Source organism: Muscardinus avellanarius (assembly GCF_963383645.1).
Source record: "Muscardinus avellanarius genome assembly, chromosome: 1".
NCBI lineage: Eukaryota > Metazoa > Chordata > Mammalia > Rodentia > Gliridae > Muscardinus > Muscardinus avellanarius.
Genome location: NC_137786.1, coordinates 215,864,758 through 215,877,139, shown reverse-complemented (window position 1 = coordinate 215,877,139; position 12,382 = coordinate 215,864,758).

Below are 12,382 nucleotides of genomic sequence, written 5' to 3'. Positions count from 1 at the left end.
CAAGAGTAAGCTGAATTGTATAATTATGAGCTGGATACCATGAAGATAATTTGAAACTAATATCGTTGTTGGGTATTATCTTAGAGGGGTGTGTATCTTGAAGAATCTGGGAATTCACCATGAAGTTAGAGACTTGTGGGTTCAGAAAGCAGAGAAGCTGGAGGAAGATCAAGAAGCAAACAGAGCCAATGAGGTAAGCTAAAGCAGGCCGCACTGTCTGCCTTTTCCAAGACACTGAGCTAGTACTGTGTTTCATGGGACCACCTCACCAACACAGCTGGCAGGTATGTGTGCAAACTGCCTCTTTGGTGTGTGGTATAAATGGACATTTTGAGTCTTGTGTGATTGAGTTAGGTAGATTTTTTAAAAAATGACATTTTGAAGAATGACCTAATTGATAGCAGTGTCATCTTGTAAAACTCTGAAGAAAAAGAGTCAAGAGATTCCTTGAGAAGAGAAGGTCAAATTCAGTGACGATATTAAGAATGCCTTCCTGACACAATAGTTTTGCAACTGTGGCACAAATGTATACTGACAAATACTTGAAAATGAATATACACTAAAAAAATCTATGTAACATGAATTATAAAAAGAAAATATAAAATGGCAGCCACTACCTTTCCACTCTTGGGATTCCCCATAACATTTTCTCTTGTACTTCCCTCCACCCAATCAGAAGCATACAGAAAAGGAATTTCTGGAAATGTGGTTTAGCTTAGCCAAGCTGACATTTTATACAGCTACCACATCACACAGCCAGATATTTTTCTCTCTGAACATACCATTCTTTAGTAGATTCTTTGACTCTAACATTTGTACCAAGACCACATGCTGAAGAAGTAGCCACACACATGCTCAGTATTTCATATGCAAAAAATTGTCTTTAGATTTTGATAATGATGTGTAGTGAACTTCACTGCCTGGGACTTTGCTCTTCTACTTCTAAGCTTTGGAATTAAAAACCCCCAAATATCTATGAGAAAAAATAGTAGCAAGGTTTGCTGCCTCTTAAACAGCAAGATTAATAAAACACATTATAAACTTATCTTGAAGCTCCTTAAATAAGTAATAACATGCCATTTTACTTTGCTAAATAATATACTTATTTATAGATCATATTGGTAAAATAGCCTTTGTTTAGAACTTATTATATATATATAATCAGCCACTATTTAATATATGCTATAACTCAGTCTTCAAATCAACAAGAGACAGGTGGCATTAATTTTAATTGTCAATAAACAAATCTGGGCATGCTGGTGCACACTTATAATCACAACATTTAGAAGGCTGAGAAAGGAGGATCTTGGTTCATGGACAGCCTCAGCTACTTAGTGCTGCCATGTAAAATTCATTGAGACCTTGTTTCAAAATAAAGAATTAAAAAATAGGGCTGGGGTTTTAGGTCAGTGGTAGAGTGGCCCTGGGTTCCATCCCCAGTATCACAAAAAATAAATAAACAAAGGCCTGGAATGGATAAAAATCATTTATAATTCCTAAATCTCATAAATTTTGCTTCATGCAGTGAGAATACATGTTTTGCTCTAAAAATAAGGTGAGAAACTATTCAGTGAAAGAGAAATGTAATTAATCACATATTTTTCTTTTGAAAAAAAATTTAAGAGAATTAATTTAGCCAATTTCAACTGGCTTTTAAAGGGTTACATGTAGTTATTTCATTGTTTAGGGACCCAAGAGAATATATATATCTGCATTAAGAGTTTCTGTGATAGCTGAAGATAGTGGTATGCACCTGTAATACCAGTACCTGGGAAACTGAGACAAGATAATCGCCAAGTTTGAAGTCAGCCTCAGCAATTTAGGAAGGTGTTCTAAAATTTAACAAGATCCTGTTTCAGAATAAAAATCAAAATAGGGCCAGAGGTGTAGATCAGAGGTAAACTGTCCCTGGATTCAATCCCCAGCACCACAGAAATAAAGAGTTTTACTGAATCCAAATTTCTCTTCTCTTTTCATGGTAAGTATTTGGAACTAAATTAAGAACTGTCATAAAATGTTTCATGACATTTCATTCTGTTATGATTATATATACATTTGAATTTCATGAACAACCTCAGTCATTATGCTCTGGTTTATAGAGCGGAAATTTGCCCTTACTGCCCAAAATATTTTAAAATATTATCTGGGCCCTCCATTGATGCCATTTTTCTTCTTTGTAGCATTCATCAGGGCCGCCAAAACACATTCCATCTCTGGATGACGCCAAGTGCAAAAAAGCCAGAAACTTCAGAAAGGTGGGAGAAGGTAGATGTTATAGTTAGATATAAAATGCCCACTAAAGAGTGCATTTATTGATGTTCGGAGTTGGTGTAATTGAGTCATGATAGTTGTAATCTCAGCAGTGGATAAATCCATTAATTGATACATTCATTGTAATGGATTTTTCTGGGTGGTGGTCTGGGTATGATTGGAGGAGACGGGTCCCTGACTGTGTGATCTTGGGTGTTATATATGGTTCCTCCTCCCCTTTCTCTCTTTCTTGTTTTTGGCCTCCATAGTGTGTGGATCACAACGCATGTGCTTTCCCTCTTTCAGTTTCCCACCACTATGCAGTGAAGTCTGTAGTTTCTGGCCTCTTATGGACTGAACCTGAAATTGTAAGAAAATAAATCTTCCCATGTGGCAAGGCCAGTGCTGGGGCCATGGAGGCTGGGATTGGAGCTTGCCGTGTGGTGAGGCCAGTGCTGGGGCCTTCGAGGCTGAGATCGGAACCTGCAGTGTGGCATCTACGAGGAAATGTCACAAAGAAATAAAAAATCAGATACTTTCCCTAGTATGTGGAAACTAGGGAGAAATGGGTAATAGGAGGAACTCTAGTTGAAGAAGGGGCCCTATAGAGGAGCAATTAAGGTGACTTATCTGAGGGGATGGGAGGAGAGAAGATGGAAACTCTTTTAAGCACATGATGTACTTAAACAAATATATCAAATTCAATCACTAAATCAAGCATGGGAATGAGGGAGGGGGAGGGAATGGGATGGGGATTGAATAAAGGCTAATTGGGTGATATGTGGTTGTATATCCTCACTAGTCTTGTATTCCAATGACATGGTTGACTACAGTGCTCCAATAAAAATATATTAAAAAAAGAAAATAAATCTTCCTTCTTCAAAGTAACATGAGCTGATCACTATATTATGGCTTTAAAAATGTTGACAAATAAAGGAGAAGATAAGGTCTTGGGTTTTGGAATTAAGCAGAACTTAGGCCACAACCAAATTTTGCTTCTAATTAGCAGTGTGAAAACTTTTAGCTTTCTTAACTTGATAATTTTTGTGTTCATTAAAAGTGGTAAATAAGCCAGGCATGGTGGCACACACTAGTAATCCCTGCGCTTGGGAGGCAGAGTCAGGAGGATCCCACAGGTTCGAACCCGTGCTGGATTAAGAGACCCTGTTTCCAAATTAAAAAAAAAGTATAAAATAGGTTTGGGAGTGTAGCCTGGAGGTAGAAGGGTTTCCAGGAACCCCAGTACCACCAAAAAAAAAAAAAAGAAAAAGTGATGAATAATGATAGCTATCATGTAGATTTGTTTTTGGAATTGTGTGAGATAATGTATGTGAAGTTTTTAGTACAATAACTGATGATAAGTTAGCAATCAATAAATATGAGCTAGTGCTATAGCATCACAATCATCATGGCCATCTCTATCATCATGTCATTGTCATCATTGGTACATAATAGCAGAGGAAGTTATCTGGAAAGAAGTAGGAGGTCCCTGTAGCTGTGATGGAGCTGGAACAGTCCTGAAGAGCATCCATACAAAGACATTCAGAGGAAGCACCTGTATAAAGAGAAATGTTAGAGAAGAGTCAGCCCCATATCTTAGCCTTCTTATCCATAGTGTGAAAGGCAATGGACTGTCTGATTTCAAAAGTTATGGGGTTCTATAGTTACTCCACTCTCAGGTACTGAGTAAATACCTTATGCTATTTAAGATAAAGTAGATAAGCATGGAAGGAATTTATGAGATGTGTAGTAAGCCAGTGAGAGATTGGCAGGGGACAAGATCAGAGAGTCCAGTCTGATTCAGGGAGTGGATCATATCACTTGAAGATGTCTAAGACACTGAAAGAACGTTGGCTTTTACTCTATGAAATAAGAAACTGCTATCAGAATTGAATAGGAAAGTAATGTAATTTGACTTAATTTTTAGAAGATATCACTCTAGCTGCACTGAGACTAGAATGTAGGGAAACAAAGTAAAAAATAATAATAATGATTATTTTTTAGATGGTTAGATGCTTTGACAAGGGAGAAGGTTAGATGCTTTGACAAGGGAGAAAGTTCTGGGGTGGTCAAATATAGGTTTCTCAATATGCTTTAAAGGACAATTCACAAAATTTTATTGCTGAGTTGCATAAAGGTTTTTGTTCTGAACTACTATAAGGTTAGTGTTGCCATTTCCTGTGATGGGAAAAAAAGGAATACATTAAAAGTGGAAAATCACATACGTCTAGAAAATAGGTATAGACAGAAAAATGGATTTATAGATACGTATGCATAAATGTTAAAAACTCTATGCCTGTTAGCCATCCAAATTACATTGAATGAGTGGAAAGATCATTGACCCTGGAATTCAAAGAATAGATCAGGGCTGCATAAATAAACTCATGACTCATCAACATATAAACAGCACTTAAAACTGTAGGATAAGATGAGATCATCAAGGGGGTAAAGACAGACAGAAAAGATAAAAAGCTCTACAGATAAAGATTTACAATGCTTTAAAATTTGCAGGGCAGGTTGATGAGGAGGAATCAGAAAAAAACTCTGAAACTCAAGGAGGTAGAAGGAAAGCCAAGAAGGAATGGGATCCTGAAAGTCAATAAAGGAAATATTTTATGTACTGGGTGTCTATTATCAGAAGAATAGATAATGCAAATGAGGTATATAAGCACAATGGAATTTTACTAGCCATAAAGAAAAACAAAATTATGTCATTTTCAGGAAAATGGATAAAATCAGAGGATAATATGTTAAAGGAGATCAACCAGTCTCAGAAAGCCAAGGGTTGAATACTTTTCTCTCATACATAGAAATTAGAGATAAAATAGGAGATAAAGGGGACTTCAGATAAGTGAGAAAAGAGATCAGTAAAAGAGTAGAAGGGAATTGGAGGAGAAAGGTGGGGAGGGGAAAAAGGAGAACTCATAAAGATTCAAATAATGCTATGCCTATCTATGAAACTATCACTACTAATCTTACTAACACATACAGGGGAGGGGTGAGTGGTGGGGAGAATCTGAAAGGAAATATCTCAAGACTTATTTGCATGTATGTTTGTATCACTTAGAACCTCACTGTGATGTATAATTATAATATGATAGAACTCCAGGTATAGACACTGAACTAAATGCTTGTACATAGACAGAAATAGGACATGACATCTGAGGAAGTGTCCAGACATTTTGGTGAAGTAATGAGAAAGTAGCCCAGGGGAGCTGATCAACAGGAGCAAAGAGAACTGCCGCTCTCATGTTGCATTCCACATTGTGTCCTATAGAGAAATGACAGCCCCAAATATGCTGTTTCTCACTTGGGTGATACTGAGGGATTGAATTTTTTAAATTTAACTACTTGTATTCTTTTATCTAAAGGTATAGCCTATATAGCCCATATGTGTAATTATGGACAGGATGCTTTTGAGCCTCATTTAAGGAGTGAATATACCTCCCTTGTGTCTTCTCAAAGCAGTTGCATTTAGTATTCATAGTGTCAAACTGCTGTCTTGATAACTGTATTTACTAAATGAATTAGCAAGTGGAGAAAAATGTACTCATTTATTTTTTCTCTGTGGCAATCTGAATCTACCTTTTATTCTGCAATATTCAACTGCCTTCATTTTTAAAAAATCAGCTTTATTTTTTAAAAAGCCGATTTTATCTTCTAATGCTTTCTGCAATACTATCTAAATTGCTGAGAGAGCCTAAAGGAAAGAAGGGTCAGCTCTTCTATGATCTGGATTATTCCTGAGCTATGGCTGCTTTTATTTCTAATTATGGCAAATACTTGTGCTTGATAATTACCTATGGCCATTAAAATATGTCCTTCCAGTCTACTGTAGGGTCCTTGGCAATTTACAGTGATGATGTATGGTTTTCATTATTATTAAACTAGTGATAAAATTTCACCTGGGTGTTCTGTGAAATTGTGCTACTTATGGGGATATTACTGGGGTCAGACACCAAGGCAGAAACATGCAAGCATATTATTAGCAAGGGGATGGGAATTACAAGGTATTAAGGAATCTGGGAAAGGTTTCTGATTACAAAATTCATGTTGATCAAACGTTTTCTAAACAGCTATGTGGTCCTTTCTATTCTTTTAGTTAGTATGCACTTTGCACCTAGTCTTGTTTCCTGCAAAGGCATCACTTCCTGCCTTGTCTACGGATGCCTCTACTACTCATTTACTCTTCAAAATCAATGTCTCAAGAAACTAAGAAAGAATAAAATTGCTATTCATTTTGTGAGCCCAGCTGTACAAGTTGAAAAAATGCGTAAAGTTTTTTTCTGCTACTATGAGCAATGTGACTCTAAGAGAGACATTTGTTCTCTCAGAAACACAGCATATTGATAAAATAGAAATGAGATTTAGCTCCCATAGGGTGAACTAAAAGTGCTGTGCACTCAATAGGCATTTTAATAAATTGCAGGAATCCTTCATAACACATTTTATTTACTCTTAATCCTGGTACAAGTACCAGACTGAACTGTAAATTATAATTAATATTTTCTACAAAATAAAATCCTCTTTTAAAGGATTTGCCTTACATCAATCGTATTAAGACAGCATGTGCCATGAACACTTGATCTTGTAATGCTCACTTGTTTTGTAACAGAGGATCCACTTCGGGGATAAGATTATTGACAGTAATCCTTATACTCATAGAAACTTTTCACTTACTCCTGCCCATACCACCACCTTGCTCCACAGCTCCTCTTAGAATAATACCTTCTGTCCCATGGTTGTTCTTGGAGTGGCTTCAGGGAGACAGTCTCAAGGGGCATCAAGATATGGCAGTTATTTTCTGATATGATTCAGGCGTTATTCTCACTCATGAGTGATAATTGATGGGGGCTTGGGATCTAAGGAGGGAAAGTTCTTATCTATATAGTGTATGGACACAAATGCAGGACTGTTCAGTGACTGAGTGACACTACTCAGTACCGGACCACCTCCTAATACTTACTAGATAATGTTCTTGGGCCACTTTTCCAGCTCTGGTCTCCTGGGAGTTTTTGCCTTCTGTTTTACCTCCTTCATGTTTCTTATCTTCCTATGAATACTTCCTTTCTACCTTCATACTAGGGCTTCCCACTCCCTCAACCTTTTCTCAATCTCTTTAAAGGATACATTTTCTTTCTGACAATAGCCCTTTGTGACCAGCTATGAGGTTTCTGAGCTAAAATTATTATAGAACCCAAGTAATCAACTACAGAATAAAGGTTCTTTTTGACTTCAGGGTAAGTTTTGAAATCAAATGGCCAATAAATGCATAAAAAATGTCCAATATCATCATCAATCAGAGAGATGCAAATCAAAACTACCCTGTGATTTCACCTAACTCCAACTAGAATGGCAACCATTCAAAACACAAACAACAACAAATGCTGGTGAGGATGTGGAGAAGTGGGAACGCAAATACATTTTTGGTGGAATTCAAATTAGTGCAACCCCTTTGGAAAACAGTATGGAGAATCCTTAGAAGAATGGAAACAAACTTAATATATAATTCAGCAATACCACTTCTGGGTATCTACCCAAAAAATGGAAACCAAACCACCAAACTAATTCATGTATATCTGTGTTCATAGCTCTACAATTCACCATTGACAAACTATGGAACTAGTCAAGATGTCCATGAACAGATGATTGGATTACAAAACTATGGGATATGTACACAATGGAATTTACTCAACCATAAAGAAAAGCACAGTTACATCATTTACAGGGAAATGGATGGAACAGGAGGACATTATGCTAAGTGAGATTAGTCAGTCACAAAAAATAAGAAGTCAAATGTTCTCCCTAATATGAGGAGGCTAGGGAGAAAATGGGTCATAGGAGGAACGCTAGACAAAGAAGCAGATACTACAGATGAGCAAATAAGGTGACTTAACTGAGGAGATGGGAGAGGGTAAGAGGGAAATTCTCTTATGCACATGAAATACATTCACAAACACATCAAAGTCAATCACTAAGCTAAATATGAGGAGAAAGGAGGAGGTGATTAGGAATTGTGTGCCTAGTTGTGTGATGTGGGCATGTATGTCTCCACCATCTTATACCCCATTAAGACATATGACTACAATGTACCAACAAAAAATTTAAAATATAAATTAAAAAATGACTACTTTTCAACCTTTTTAGTGGAGAAACTTTTTCATCTCATCCTAGTCTTTCTTCAATGGATTATATCTAATTATTTATAATAATGCACCATAAATTAGAAAAAATCAGTGTTTTCATTTCAGAAAGTAGGTTAAACTTTGTATCCTGCTATATTTACTGTGATATAGTGGTGTCAATGGAAAAAATGTTGCTTTAGAATAAACAGCTCTTGTACACTGTTGTCCCTCTCATCTTCTGTAGCAAAGCAATTGACTCAGTATATTCTTTTTTTTTTTTTTGGTGGTATTGGGGTTCCTGGAAACCCTTCTACCTTCGGGCTACATTCCCAGACCTATTTTTATACATTTTTTAAAATTTGGAAACAGGGTCTCTTAAGCCAGCGTGTCTGGCTTTGAACCTGCGAGATCCTCCTGTCTCTGCATCCCAAGCGCAGGGATTACAGGTGTGTGCCACCATGCCCGGCTCAGTATATTTTTTAACGTCAGTACTATCATAAATTCAAGACAGTCAGAGATGGTGTGCCCATGCTGGGGGAAAATTTTCTGAAAAGATTAGATTACCTGACAGGAAGACATCATTTGGGCCTTCAGATGTTAAGAACAAATGTGATAAAATAAAGAATAAAAGAGAATGGTTGATTGTCTTGACCTAGAGATTTGTAAGTTAAACACTCAGATCCAAATTTATTTTTTCATAGATTTTATCAGATACAATTCAATTCCACAAATTCAAATACATTTTTTTTTTTGTGGTACTGGGGTTCCTGGAAACCCTTCTACCTCTGGGCTACACTCCCAGACCTATTTTATCCTTTTTTAAAATTTAGGATCAGGGTCCCTTAAGTCAGCGTGGCTGGCTTCCAATCTACGAGATCCTCCTGTCTCTGCCTCCCAAACACGGGGATTATAGCCATGCGCCACCACGCCCGGCTTCGAACACATTTTATTATATTCAAAGACTTTTGCAAACATCATCGCAAGCAACTTCAGAACATTTCCATCTTGAAAACGTCCCATTAACCATTAGCCCTACTTCTCATTTCTTCCCTTTTCACATCTTAAGGCAACTACTGATCTGCTTTCTTTCTCTGCAAATTTAGACAGTGCAAATAGGTGAAATCATACATAAAATGACTTTTAGTGATTTTCTTATTTCACTTTGAATACTACTTTCAACATCTCTCCTACAACATTGATTACATTGATATCCTTTTTATTACTGAATATTGTCATTTTATATATTGTAATATATAGTAACATATAGTATATCACATTTTGTTTATCCATTTATAAGCATTGAATTATTTCTGATTTTGGTTTTATGCTTCTATAAACACACACACACACACACACACACACACACACACACACACACACACATATATATAATTCTTCAGTTTATGTTCTATATATACCTAAGAGTAGAATTGGTAACCCATGTGGTAACTCTATGTTCAGTCTTTGTTGATTTATTTATTTGGTACTGGAGATTGAAACCTTGGGTTACTCTACCTCTGAGCTACACCCTTAGTCCTTTTATTTTTATTTTGAAGTAAGATCTTGCTCTCTTCTTTTGATTCTTGTTAGTGCTAAGGCTGGCCTCAAACCTGTTATCCTCCTGTCTCAGCCTCTCAAGTACTGAGATTACAAGCATATACTAACATCCAGGATTTATGATCTATTTTCATCTGATTTTTATGCATGATGTAAGAATGAAACTCAATTCATTCTTTTTCTTGTAGATGTACAGTTGTGTCACCACCATTTCTTTCTTTTTTTTCCTTTTATTTATTTTACTTTTTTGTGGAACCAGGGATATAATTCAGGGAAATTATATCTTTAAGCTACACCCCCAGCCATAATTTTTATTCTTTATTTTGAAACAGGGTCTCACTGAGTTGCAAAAGGCCTCACTAAGTAGCTGAGGCTGTCCATGAACCGAGATCCTCCATTCTCAGACTCCCAAATACTGGGATTACAAATGTGTGCCACCACGCCCGGCTACCACCATTTCTTAAAAATATTTTTATTCTTTTGAATTGTCTTAATAAACTTGCAAAACTTAATTGACTATAATCATAAAATTTCATTTATTTTTACTGCTTTATTTTATTGTATTGAACTATGTCAACTATTACGATAATGCTACATTACCTTGATTAATGTTTTAATAGGCTTTGAAATTGGAAAATGTGAGACTGAAACTTTATTTATCTTTTTTTTCCCAAAGATAGTTTTGACTATACTGATTCCCTTGCATTTCCAAAAGAATTTTAGGCTTAGCTTATTAATTTCTGAAAAGTAATTATCTGATATTTTGTAAGAATTGTGTTGAATATATAGATCAGTTTGTGAAATATTGCCATTTAAACAGTACTGTTTTCAGATTAATGAATATAAGATGACATCTCATTTATTTAGGCCCTCTCGAACTTGTTTCAGGAAAGTATTTTAGTTCTTAGAGTATACATTTTGTACTTTAAAAAATGTATTTATAATTATTTAATTTTTATTGATTTTCTAAATATAATCAATTCCTTAATTTTGTCTCAGAATTGTTCATTGTTAGGATATAGAAATCTTGATTCTGCCACATTGCTGAATATTTTTGTTATTTATTTTATTTTTAGTGGACTCCTTAGGATATTTCTCTTCACCAAATTATAGTATCTGAAAAGGGAGATTGATTTTACTTTTTTTCCTTCAATCTGGAGGACTTTTATTTTATTCCTTCCTAATTTACTTGGCTGTAACATGTAGTATACTGTTGAATACAAGTGGTGAGAACTGACATCTTTGTCTTGATCCTAATATTAAGGAGAAAGCATTGAATATTCCACCATTAAACATGATGTTAGTGGTGACTTTCTCATAGATATCTTTATCAGATAGAAGTGTTCTTCCAATTCCAGCATAAGTTCTTCTGCTAAAAAGAGATGTAGGATTTTGAAAATGCATTTTTTACTATATTTATTGAGAATGTGATCTTTATGCTTTATTCTGTTAATAATTTATTGCCTTAGGTAATTTTCAGATGACAAGCCAATTTTGCATTCCTTTTCTATATTACACTTGATCATTTGTTCTTATGGTTTTCATGTTGGTGTCATCCCCAAATGTATTTATTGGAACCTACTACCCAACATGATAATTTTAAAAGTCAGGTCATGTAGGAGGTGATTAAGAAACAAGGGCCCTGCTCTTACCAATGGTATTAGTGTCCTTATAAAAAGAGACTTGAGGAGATAATTTCTACTTCAATATTAATTTTAACTAAAGTTTATGTGTTCTTATGAATACTGCCTTAGCCCTCCACAATGTAATGAGATAGAAACTATTATTGTTCTCATTGTATAGATGGTGAAACAGAAGTGAAGTATGAATTTTGTCCAGAATTGTCCAGCAAATAAGGCCACACCTGAACTTGACTCTAGAAGAATTGTTCTGCCTATTCTACTGTCAGGGTCAGAGACTTTATTTCCTTGTGTTTGGCAAGCTCTATGTGAAATAAAAGTAGCAACCAAGTTGATTTCATTGTGTAGTGCTAAAAGAAGACATTGTCTTCTCAAACCAAACCAAATTTTATCTACACCTGCCAGAGACATGAAATTGATGCTTAATTTTATTTATAATATCTAAGATGAAAATAAGTCTCTTGATTTCTAGAAAGTCTCTTATTATCCAATATAATTTATTTATACTCTTTTTGTTTTATTATACACAATGAGAAAGGGAGAGGAGTAAAAATATCATAAAAATTCAGTATTGAAGACTTTAGACTGATGCATGTACTCTGGATGTCAGGAGAAGTGTAGAATATAAAAACCTATATCCCTATATAATTTATTCCACTTTGGACTTAGCCTGATAACTCAGAAACAGATGCCTCTGTATTCAAGATTAATATTTTTCATTCTGTCTCACAGTCACTTTACTATAAAGTACTGTTCATTTGCAATTATTATCACAGACTCTAAATCTGCCTTAGTCCTATTTTTTTTCTA